The 13,084-nt window shown below is 37.6% G+C and overlaps 1 long non-coding RNA gene across 1 annotated transcript; it reads left to right on the top strand.

Annotated features, from left to right (window-relative positions):
• Window positions 1–9,590: 9,590 nt before the first annotated feature.
• On the top strand, window positions 9,591–12,074 carry LOC132606043 (uncharacterized). Its single transcript, XR_009569587.1, has 2 exons — window positions 9,591–10,456; window positions 10,641–12,074. It is a non-coding gene; the product is annotated as an uncharacterized LOC132606043 (long non-coding RNA).
• The last annotated feature ends 1,010 nt before the right edge of the window (window positions 12,075–13,084 follow it).

The following is a 13,084-nucleotide window of genomic DNA, read 5'->3' as shown; positions in this document are numbered from 1 at the left end:
CCACTCATTATTGGTGTTTGATCTTTGATTCACCTTAAATTTATGTTAATGAAATGTATGGAACCTTATAGAGGTCTTGAGAGAAGTGGAGAAGATGAGAAAATGAGAAATTAGAAAGTGGGACTTATATTTATACCTTGAGAGAAGTGGAAAAGATGAGAAAATGAGAAATTAGAAAGTGGGACTTATATTTATACTTGAAAATTAACTCAGCCCGACGGGATTATACGGACCCTTATACGGTCCGTATATATGACCGTATAACTCCTTCAGTGATGGCCTTCACTGTAACTATTATAGCGATCATTATATAGACCGTATAAATGGTCGTATAATCCACCTTCTCCCCGAACTTGCTTTCGTCGATTCGTTTGATCTCCAATCCTTATGAAACCCTCTTAATAGTCATTTAACACTTCATTAACAATCTAAATGTCCTCATAACTCCTCTCCGAGTCATTACCAATCAATCCTTAACTCGATAGTTGCAAAATCTTCCCCAGACACAACTTATACCTCACCTTCCTCAATGAACTTGGTCTCACTAATTCATATCACTTCAAAATCTTATCGTATACACTCTAAACTTTGAAAAGTACCCTTCTTATAATCATAAGGGCCTCATGTTCACCTTAAGATTGCGTTAGTTTATTTACCGCACAACGACATGAAACTTTTGAGGTGTAACACTTTCTCTTTGCCCTTATTATGATTCCTTCAGTTCGGACTAGGGCAGCTTCGAATCTGGTGCCACTGGCTTCTGCACCAAAAGCAACCCCTACCATTCATATGACAAGGGCCAGCATGTGCCCGACTACACTGACTACAGAGTGATCTCATCTGACCTGCATCACCTCGGTCTGGTGCCTTGATCTACATGGATCTTGCCACGGCCCTACTTGAGAGCCCTGATCTGGTATAAGCATGGAAGGCAATCTACTCTGTTGTTTTCTTGTTTGCAGCCTATTTTCGCTCGGGGATTCTATGTAAGTTCCCACAATTTCGACCCCCTGATCTGGCTATTACCCTTATCTAGTTAATGTCCTGTAGTTACTAATAAGTCCGGATTAATGGATGCCCAAGACTGCGGGCTTTTCAACCCTTCAGAGGGCCCCACATTCTCAAGTGCTCTGTCATGGTACGGACTCTGAGAATCAACCAATTGTGTTAGAATCTGCACTACCCTTCTTACCTCCTGCTCAACTAGGACTATGGGTGGAGCTAGGGATACTGGAGCTCTTCCTTGCTACTCCAATATTACAAGGGTCAAAACCACCCCGAATGATAACCCATCTCGGATCTCAGATAGATCAGTCTCAATAGTAGGCATAGCTTCAGATGGATCCTCCTTTATGGATTAACTCACTCCCACTCCCTTTATCATATTAGCCCTTGGATTATCTGTAGTCTTTCCTGTAGAAGACAACTCCTGACCATAAAACAAACAAGGATTAAGGTTAAGAACTCCATATCCTGTGACTCAGTTCTACAGCATGATCTAAGACAAGAAGGAAACGTAACCATTCTAAATTTCCAGCAGCCTCCTGTTTATAAGTGTGGCGTGAAATAAACCCATAAACAAGACTCTACTAGACACGGCTGGTAGACATCCCTAGGACCGACTTGCTCTAATACCAAGTTTGTCATGACCAAAACTAGAGGGCCGCAATGGGCACTCGAGCCTTACTTTCCAAGCACCACCCTAAGGTAGATCAATGACTATACTAACATACCTAAGTAGGTCTAGAGAGTCGTCATGGGACAATCTAAGTAAAATATTAGGAGTAATTGACAAAGGATGAACCCAAAATGATATAAAATGATATACATGTGGTACACGGGCCTATAAGGCCGACATGAATTTTTGTGTCTCAGACCGTAGGCCAACATGGCCGTACACACATCTATATACATGACATCAATCTACAAGCCTCTAAAGAGTAAATAAACATCATTAGGTCGGGACAGGGCCCCACCATACATATAAACATATGTACATAAGTATATTGACACACAAGGGCAACTCCAGAGCAAATGGAGTGCAAAAACACCTTCTTCTGAGCCGACAACCTACTGGAAGTACAGTCAACCTACCTATCAGGACATGCGGCATGAAACACAACATTCCCAAGCAAAGGGACGTCAGTACGAATAAAGTACTGAGTATGTAAGGCACATAACAACATAAGAGCAGACATCAATGTAATAAAGGAATAAAAAACTTAACCTTGTCTCTATATTGCCACTGTGGCCCATGATATGAATTACTATTGTATATACGTGCATATAGTGCCATCTTCATATAATATATATATATACGTGCTTATAGCACCGTCAAGCCTCTGTGGGCATCATTATCATAATATCCCCTTGATCAGGGGTACGTCTATAGCGCCATCGTATCATATATATATATATATATATATATATATGTGTGTGTGTGTGTGTGTGTGTGTGTGTGTGTGTGTGTGTGTATGTGTGTGTGTGTGTGTGTGTTTGTGTGTGTGTACAAAAGCCATGACGGAACATCATGAACTTATAGGAGTGACGTAAGGTCATTGCACCACCGATTAACGTTATGGGACTAAAATAATCAACATAACTTTATCACGAGTCAATGAATCAATACAATAGGGATCAGGAAGAAAATATTATGAATATAATAAACATAGGCTTTCTACAGTTACTAAGACTAGAGTCGATGAGTATCATTCGTTCATTTACTTTTTGTTCATTGGAACCATGCCAAAAGAAAGAAAGAAAGTACCTTTACATACCGTTGTTTATGACTTAAAAATTCAACGTATATATTCCCTAAAAATTAAATATACATTAGGATAGTGAACCTTGTAATCAATGCCATAGAAGGACTTACAACCATGTTTCTAAACTAGTAGGTTACTTATAGAAAATCGGGCAGCATTTCCCCTATAACATGTTATTTCGTCAAATTACGAACAACAACAATACTAACCAGGCAATATCCATAACAACACGGTTCAGACACATTTATCAATAATAAATATACAATATTGCAAATTTTCGTCAAACTTATTTCCTTCGATTTGCTTGATCCCGGAATCTTCCGAAACTATCCATACATGATATTTATCATTAATCATACTTGATAATGGTCATGTCCTTTTGTTCCAAGGTTGTCCTTCCCGGTTATGACTTATAAGATCATAATTTATCCTTTACTTAAACAATATACTTAATAATGCTTCATTCCTCATAATCCAAAGTTGTTTTACCTAGCCATAGCTCGACATACTTACATTCAAATTTGGCAAGTGCTTCTCCAAAAGTACGGGGTGTAACATTAAATATGATAACATAACCAACATATCAACAGACATATGCATATAATTTCCACTCTTACATACATCTACAATAACTACATTAGTAATCTAACAAATATTTATGACATATCAAGTCCTAGGTGTTACATGGTCATGGTTCCTTCCAACTTATAATACCATCTCTATGACCAACACATAACAAAGCCTAACAACAACAACTACAGCTTAACCAAGTCATTTCGTCATGTTTTCCAGCCATACAAGGTTATATATACTGTTGTGGCCCATTTTTACGCAGGTGCATAAAAGCTACTAAGAGGTTGTTGGTGCTCTAAATGGACTTTAGTATTTTTAGAGTTGCCACCTAATTTATTTAAGGGAAATTACGAAAACCGGGCTAAAAAGATTTATCCAACAAGAGAAAAATCCTTTTTAGACCAGAGTTCGAGGTAAGGGTTCTGGTGATCCCCTAGGGAAGGTTCTAAGCATCCTATTATTAAGGATCCGTAGAATACGGTTGACCTACGAGCTTCAATATATTATTAATGTAATTATTTTCTTAAGGGTGTTTACTTTATCACAAAATGTCATACTTATCATAAATTTAAAATTTCAGCAAAACGTCCCCTTGGGCAAGGGATTTCTTTGTTTCAAAAATCCGTATAAGTGGTAAACTCACTTTATTTCCGGACCAAGACACACTCGGTGTTTCTCCCAAGTAGAGTCACTATTATTTTGATCCTAATGAGATGAGTTTAGTTCTTATAGGTTTAAATTTACGTATATATAAGAAAGTATGGATTCTATCTCCCATTTTTATAATATTAGTCTACAATTGGAAATTGAAGGTTTTATTAAGTCCATTTTGGTTTATTGAAGCTCATAATCAACCACATTCCAACTTTCCAAAGCCGTCCTACTCTTGAACCAGCCCAAGTATGTCTCTCCTTGTTTTATCCCTCAAGTTTGGGCTTTAGGCCCAAAAATACTTTGTTTACTTATCTAAAAATTGTCCAAGTTAAAGCAATGTGTCCATTTTCTGATTCTAAAAACTGGGCGTTTCAAGTCTACTCATTTTCTCAAAATTCAGTCTAAGTTGTAATCCGAAAACAGTCCTTGAATTCACCTTTCCGATTCAGTCCAGTTTATAGCAAAAAATCATACAGTCTTATTTTTACTTTTAACGAAACCTTTTGTGGGCTTAGGGCCCAATGCTCACTTCCGTTTTGATCCATTCTATTCAAGAATTATGCAAAGGGGAGGAAGGCCTAAATTCATCACTTAGCTCATTTGAAATTGTTTGTTCTACACTGAGTTATTAAACCAGTTTAAAAAAATACAATTTGATGCCAATTTCATGCAAGGTGTATACTTAGCCGAGTTTAGAAAGTAGTTTAGGCGACATTCCTAATAATACTAAGTATTTTCCTAAGCTCTAACATCCATAAGGTTTCAATATTCACCTATGTTTGTGACGAATACATTTACATCCCATAAAAGCTAAATAAAAGAGAAATGTTATGCTGGCGGGCCTACGTAAACCCACTAGTTGCCTATTTTCACCCATAGGTAGGCCTTCAATATATATATTAGCTTCCCTTTCAGTTTCTCTTTGCGGACTTGATAAAGAAGTAGGTAGGGCCTCAGGCCCAACATGTTAATGTAGTGAAATGTGGCCCAAGTGGCCCGTATGATTTTTACATGAGACACAAAAGGAAAAAAGGAAGATAAGGATTAAAGGGTATCGACAATCACTTGAGTAATATGTACTAAGCATATACATGTATTAATCATCAAAGAAAATATGCATATTAATATACCCCCACGACTAATATATGCAAAAGAGAACTGTCCAGCCCAAGTTGTAACATAAGGAAGGATTTTAAAAAGCTAACAGGGCCCATTGTAAAAAAGATATCAAAAGAAGAAAGGCCTAAACAAAGACCAAACTCACAACACATATAAAGGAAAGTCCAAAGAAAGAAAACACATAAGAACCAAGCCCAACTTAAATCCCTATGATGCACAAACATTAATTCTGAATTTCAGCAACTGATATACCTCATATATACTTCAATATACAAATTCCTATATACTAAAAGTGTATAGGAACTGTATACATCAGGTATATTTGGGTATATCTCTTGTATATTTAAGAACAAATCAACACTCAGACTCAGGCAGGGACACGTTTCAATTTATTTGGCATGTCATGACATTATCTTAAGATATACAAGATGAATTCCACAAGAGAGGGCACAATACTCAGAAAACACAAACCAGATGTGCATAAAAGGGATTCACATTTAATCATGTTATATATTAGATGCTCAGAAACAGAAAAACCACCAAGGGAAGGGAGAGAGATACAACATGACATGAATAAAAAAGCCAGAGTCATAGGTTTTAGACAGAACTGGTTAAATTTAAGTATTTATGTATAGAGCAAGTTCTTAAATCTTTTTCTGATACTTAAGCATACACACCAAGTGATCTTTTCTCATATGGTTGCAAGAAGAACTGAGCATACATGGTTTCATAAGAGAATGCTAACTACTAACATTTTAAGGCTAACACAAATACTCCCAGAGGATATACATTTAACAGGGTCATATGACACTTTCAAAAGGCAAACATTACATGTGTAAGTGAGTAAAAGAGGTTCAAATTCTGCAGAAAATACCTATTTTAACATGCAGATGGAATTTTGTCATCAATTAATCAATAATGAACCTTAAAATGCCTACCGAATTTAGTTAGAGATACCTTATGAGTGCAATACACTAGGTTTGAACTTGCAGTCAATTTTATTCTCATTAAATACCTTTTGAAAACCATTTAAAACTAAATAAGACCATATGGGTTTATGCTAGTATTGATAGTTGTGTGACATCCAAATATGAGCCAAGTAGAGTTGTAATGAAGTCATGTTGTCATGACCCAAATAGCCGCGAGTGGCACCCACACTGATTCTCCTAGTGGGCGAATCAATTCCCTTAACCAATCATCATCTAATTAATCGATTTTAACACATTCAAGGATATAATGATAATAAAAATCTCCAAATGATCTAGTCATGCCATAAATAAATAAATAAATAAACTATGAAAATCCTACTATTACAACCCCAAAGATTTGAAAGTCATCGTACAAGGACTCTAAAAGCAACTGTATAAAGAATGAACAACTGTCTATAAATGTAAATAATATCTGGATTGAAAATAGACATCATCAAGGAGAGATCTTCAGGTGGCATGGCAAGGATAGAAGCTAACCCTCAGATCTGAACGGGAAATAGCCTCAAGCTAGATGTGAGGTCTGAAGATACCTCTGGCACACAATCTGCACTGAAATAAAAAGTGCAGCAAAGTAGTATCAGTATAAACACTATGTACTAGTAGATATCATAGGCCGACTAAGATTAGTATCATGCATAAAATAAAAAAAATCAATAGAATAGACAGATAGGTAAAATAGCACATAACCATATGAAACTATCAACAAGAATCATCCAACACCGAAATAGATAATCCCACACAAATAGTAATCAATAAAAGTAACTCAACCCGTGTCATTACCAACATAACCACAACTCACGAATTATCTCAATTGTGTCACATATCCGTACACACATGCAAAATGGTAATGTTTGCCCAGATAACCATAACATGCAGAGAATTCATGGTTTCTATGTACCACTCGCACCGAAACTGACCTCGTATCATGAGCCCATAACTAGGCCACATCCTCACCCCCTGTCAAATGTGTTTTTCGTATTTATATTGTCTTTCTCATCACAATGTATTTCCATTACACATTCAATTGGGAATGTGAACAATCAATGCATCAATATCAAATAACTTAAGTCACCATGCCATAAGTCATATCAAGACTCGGGAATCAATTCATCAAAAGCATGAACAAGGGATTACTCCAAGTCAACAAGAAGAGTATTCATTAACTCCTTCTTTATGATATCATAACAGTTAATCACATAATCAATTAACCAATATCAAATAAAGGAATTTCCAAACACACCTTATGTCTGAAGCCCTAATCATGCTTCTCCTATCAATTTCGTAACATATACAATCAACTAATCAAAGTCTAACTCAAGTAGACTATAACCTACCTCAAAGTAGAACTGGGACAATGCAATCACTCTACAATAGCTGTCCTCTTTCTTAAAGCTTCCGAACGTTCAAAGTCTAGACATCATAATTGTCACGACCCAACCAGAGGGCTATGACGGGCACCCGGAGCTAACCTACCTAGCACCACTGAACATACATCTCATACTTATTTCTAGGTGGGCCACAAAGCTAGCTTATAGGTGTCATAATCTGTAAGGGCATATATCACAAGGTAATGACACATCGCTATATAATTGTCAATAACTATGCCCATAAACATAAGCCAACAAGGCTGCCAAAATATAATACAACAATATAAACTGATAAGGTTATGAAACTTCTAACTATACACACATGTCTACGAGCCTCTATATAGTGTACTCGAAATTATAAGGACGGGACGGGCAGGACTCCGCCATGCCCAAGTATATACATAGATGAGTAATACCAAAAAACTACAGCTCTGAAGCAAATGGTGTGCTCTTGAGACTCCGCTGGTGAAGGTCCTAAGGGTCTGGTCCATCTCCCTATTTTCCTGCAAGCATAGCAAGCTCTGGGGCCTGGAGGCCGATGCATGGAAGACGAAGAACTAGACGGACCACCACGGTTAGCTAGACGAGAGTAGGAACAACCATGGGACCGTCCAGCTCCATAACCACTGGGTCTAGAAAGATCACCTGACGATAATGCTGACTCAACAGGGCAGGTGGGGGCTGAATGATAAGGCCTTGATGACTGTCCCCCGCCTCTGTAGCCAGAACCACTATAACCACCAAGATGACCCGGCCTCTTCTCACTAGACTCTATTAAATATCGAGTCATGGCGGACACGACACTCACAGCATGATCAACAACTGCCTTGAATGAAGATCCCCAAGGCCACTAACTGGAGACAAGCAACATGGAGTGAATAGACAAGTCCACACATAAACCTACGAATCCTCTCCTGCTCTGTAAGAATCAATTGAGTAGCATACCTAGCTGGAAACAGAACTCTAGCCACATACTTGGACACGGTCATACCTCGCTATCGCAAATGGAGGAACTCATCTCCATGCTCATCCCTCAAAGTACATGGCATGTACTTCTCCAAGAAATCCTGGTGGAATTGGGTCCAAGTAAGTGGAGGTGCACCCATAGGTCTGCTATCAATAAAAGTCCTCCACCAAGTCTTCGCGTCACCGCGAAACTGAAATGATACATAGTCTACCCTATGAGACTCCACAATGCACATCTTATAAAGACACTCATGCATTTTCATAATAAACTCATAAGCATCCTCAGTACGCAAGCCAAAGAACTTGGGCGACTCCATCTTCAAGAAACTCCCAACCAGCTCCTGATCCTCAATGGTCAAAGGCTGAACTGCCACGGGTCTGGGAGTACCCTCAAGGGCTGGAAAACCACCTAAATATAGGGCCATAGCAGCAGCAGGATGCGTCCCCATAGTCTGGCCCTGCTCGAGAGTCCATACCCCCACTAGAGTCTGGGAACCACCTGGAGTAGTGGCACCCCCTACGGCATGCTGGTCGTCAAGATGAAGAACTTCACGGGCCATGATATCCTGGAATGCCTGATCAGACATAGTATCGGGGTGAGTCAGGTCTTGCCCTTCACCTCCCCTAGCTGATTGTGCTCCCTCGGGCTGATGCTCTGGAGAAGCTGAATGTGCTCGCCTCTGTCCAGCCACTGGGCCCCCACCCCAAGCCGGTGCAGCTCCATGGTCTCTAGCATGATCGCGACCTATCGCCTGCACTCGTCCTCTAATGCCTTCCCTAGCAGCAAGCTCAGGCACCTCATCCCTCGTGATGGTAGCTCATGTCCTCGCTATCTGTGAGAGAATAGAAGTGGATCAGATACCAATTCGACAAAGCCAGATACCAATTTGAATAAAGTAGCAGGGAGGAGTGAAAGAAGGTGAAATTTCTTAAACGTCCCATAGCCCTTCGAAGATAAGTACGGAGCTCATCGTATCGATCTGCAAGACTCTACTAGACATGCTCTTTTACTCATAGACCGAGTAACCTAGTGTAGACACGTAATTTTTGACCCTCCCCGAGTGTTTCACCTTATTGTGTCTAAATATTTCTTTTAATTTTAATTTTGATGTGGCGATTTTATTCTATCTTTATTTAGTAGGTTTATTCTGCGAAAATCAAAAAGAAAAAATATTACTATTTTTAGAGTATAAGTTTTGTGATCAAAAGAATGAAAATTACAAAAAAAAAAAAATAGGATTTAATTTTGTTTAGCTAGTCATTTTCTTGTAAATAGTATATTTTTCTCTATCTACGAGTAGTTATTAAGTATTTCTTATTTTTGCATTTAAATAAAAAGATAAATAAAAAAAGATGACAAAAAGGGAGAAAAGTGGCAAATGGGATTATACCACCTCACCACAAAATGACAAAGTTTCATAACAAATCTTATCACAAAAGGGGGAGAGGGTCACGTTTTTTTGGACAAATATTATTGTTGGGGGTGGAACCCACACAATTAAAAAAAAAGGAAAAAGAAAAGAAAGGAAAAACGGGGATAGGCACAGATGTAGAGAAAGAGAAACGGATAGATCCCAAAGATAAGAAAAAACATCATCTTCTTCATTCTGTTTTTTTACTACTCACCGGAAACACCACTACACCCACCACTTCCACCGTGACCCATTGTCCCACCATCCCTTTCCACCGTCTCCACCAAAACCCGTTACTACTCCTATTCACGCCACTATCCATACACCTACAAAACCCCATCGATAATCATCAGAAAAATCACAAAAAACAGCCACAAACTCATAGAAAACTCTATTACAACACCACATTCAACCTTAGTGTTCTATTGAAATAGCTTTTGACGGAAGTCTTGTTTCTATATCGAAGCCTTCTTATCGTCAGTTGGGTTTTCCGTCGAGGTCTCTGCTTGAGATTTAAGATCAGGTCGGTGGTTTTGTTAGAGGTACAAAGGCGTGAATTTTTCCTTGTTTCAACGAGATTCTCGATTTGAAGTGGATTTCGTTGCTTTAAGGTCCATCTCTTATCTTGATCTATCATTGTTATTTTGGTATAATTGTTTTATCCATTCTTTATATGATTATCTTAATCTTGGATGATGGAAATGGTTTGATTTTAGACTAATTATTGAAATCTCGAAATAGAAGAATGGATTAATAAGATTGTGATTAGCAAAGAGTTCATTGTTAAATTTGCAGGGAGGGGTTGATTTCGAATTGAATGAACTTGGTTTTATGCATTGAGATAGATTAGGGTACAATTTTTTTTAAAAGTTTATTATTTCATTCGTTTGGGGGTAGGCAAATACATAGGTCCGTTTGATTACTTGCTTGCTTTGAATTGCTTGTTTTTGTTTTGATTTTCAAAGTTATGTATTCATTCCCGGGTGGGATGTCCCGGAAGAAATTAATGTACAAATGGAGGCCGTTCCCGGAGAAGACCCCAGGATGTCGGGGATAGCTTAGAATAGGATAGCATAGGATAGTATAGGTTTATTTTATCGCAGTTTTCTTTTATTTTGGGTTATAATAATTTGGACATTATATTTGAGTTTTCTCGTCTGTGCGCTTATTTGTTTTATGTGGGTTTATGTGATTTAGTTTCTACTTAAGCCGATACGAGTTAATTAAAGCGACCGTGCTAAAACCACGGGACTCGAGGGATGCCTCACACCTTCCCCTCGATCAACAGAATTCCTTAACCGGAATCTCTATCGCTAATCAGTTTTAGAGTCAAACATGTTTTGAAAGGAATATTGATTTTACGGTGACTTGGTACACCAAAACTCGATACCAGGTGGCGACTCTTTTTCTCAAAATAAAATCCCTTTTTGAAACACAATTTTCGTCACTTTCGATTTGAAAATCCTTTTGAACTTAACATAATAAATCATTATTTTGTGGAAAAAAGGGGGGTGACAGCTCTGGCGACTCTGCTGGGGACTTTTAGAATTCAAGCTTGTCAAAAATGACTTGTATTGGCTTAGTTAGAAAATCTTGGGTAAATGTTTCGTTTGGTTAATCATTTTTGCTTTATTTGCTATTTTCCTGAGTTTATTTGTTTATCGCATTTTCATTGTCTGTTACCGCTTTATATCTGGCATCATTTGCATAACCCCCCAATTCTTTCTGTAACAAGTTTCGGAGTACGTTGTAAGCGTACACAACCTTTTCGAGAGTCATCCAAATTTTTAGGGAGGGGGCATTTCAAGCATGGAGTAGGCGGAAAACAAAGCAGTCGCTATCGACCACGTGCCTCCTCGAACAACCTTGTTAGCGAGCCCCAACCTAGGTCAGCCTTTAGGACACTATTATTTGGACCTAGCAGGACTCGATCCTTGATATCGTGTTCCTTTGTAGGAGAATTGTCCCAAAGTAATGTCAAAACTGGGCTCGCAGCCCAAAAAGGCATGAATCAACACTATGTGCTATTTGTTGCATTTTGAGGGTAAAAATGTCATTTGGCGGACTGATTTGGGGAGGAGTGTTTGAAAAGAAAATGAGAATATTAGAGAGTGTTAGTAGGTGTTGAAAAGGATTTGTAGCTTTAGGAGTCTTAGTGTCTTCTTTTTTTTAAAAAAAAAAAATCCCCTTCTTTCAAAAAAAAAAAAAAAAAAACAAACAAAACAAAAAGTGAGATTTTATTATTTCTATACATTTTGTTCAAATAAAATTCCAAAAGATTTTACTTTCGTTATTTTCTTTAATAAAAATGTGTTTAGTTTAGTTTACTCTCTTTAGTACATGTCTTGGTCAAAAACCCAAAAAGATTTTTATTTTGTTTTATTCCATGTCTTTGAAAAAAGAGAAAAATAGAAATACTTGTTTTTCGAGTCAGGGGTCAATTTTTTGATGTCCTTAGCAGTCTAATCGGCACGAACTACACACACCTGATTCCCGTCCCTCGGGGCGACGATACGTAGGCAGCCCTCCTCGGGTTCGGTGATCTTTATATATATATATATATATATATATATATATAAAGAGTTTTTGATCCTTATTAAAAATAAAAATAAAAAGAGAGAGAGAGTCATCTTCATCTTCATTCAAAAATTCAAAAAAAAAAAAAAAGGGAGTTTTAGTTTTTATTCAAGAAATGCAAAAAAAAAAAAAACGCATAAAAAGATTTTTTCTTTCGATAGTTGAGTTCCCTTTGGTCGAAATTTTAAACTTAGAAAATCAAAAATATTTTCTTTTACTTGTCGATTTAGGATTTATTTGTTAGGAAATTCAAAAATTCAAAAATATTTCTTGAGTCTCGTTTGTTTCGAAATTCAAAAAGAAAAATTGTTGGTTGCACTATGTCCTATCTTCCCGAACTACGCAAAGATCTGATTCATGTTTAGCATCATACGTAGGCATCCCAAGTCGGGTTCGATTAAATTATTTAAAAAAATATGCAAAAAAAAGTTGTGAAAGAGCGGAGCCCAAAAGAAAAAAAAGAAAGAGACGAAGGCCAAATCAAGCGGGAATTGGGATGATGCCAAAATGACATTGTTACCCTTAGAATTGATAATTGTAAATATGCGCATAAAATGTCCTAACCCACTTGTCTTTCATTCATGATGTTTTAGAAGATGGTCGGTTGTGGTTTTAAAGCTGGCAACTCATCCATACAATACAAGGTCGAAAACCAAAAAATG

Source organism: Lycium barbarum, chromosome 8, assembly GCF_019175385.1.
Source record: "Lycium barbarum isolate Lr01 chromosome 8, ASM1917538v2, whole genome shotgun sequence".
Lineage (NCBI taxonomy): Eukaryota > Viridiplantae > Streptophyta > Magnoliopsida > Solanales > Solanaceae > Lycium > Lycium barbarum.
Note: the sequence above shows the minus strand (reverse complement) of the source record. Positions and strands in the feature narration are given on the sequence as shown.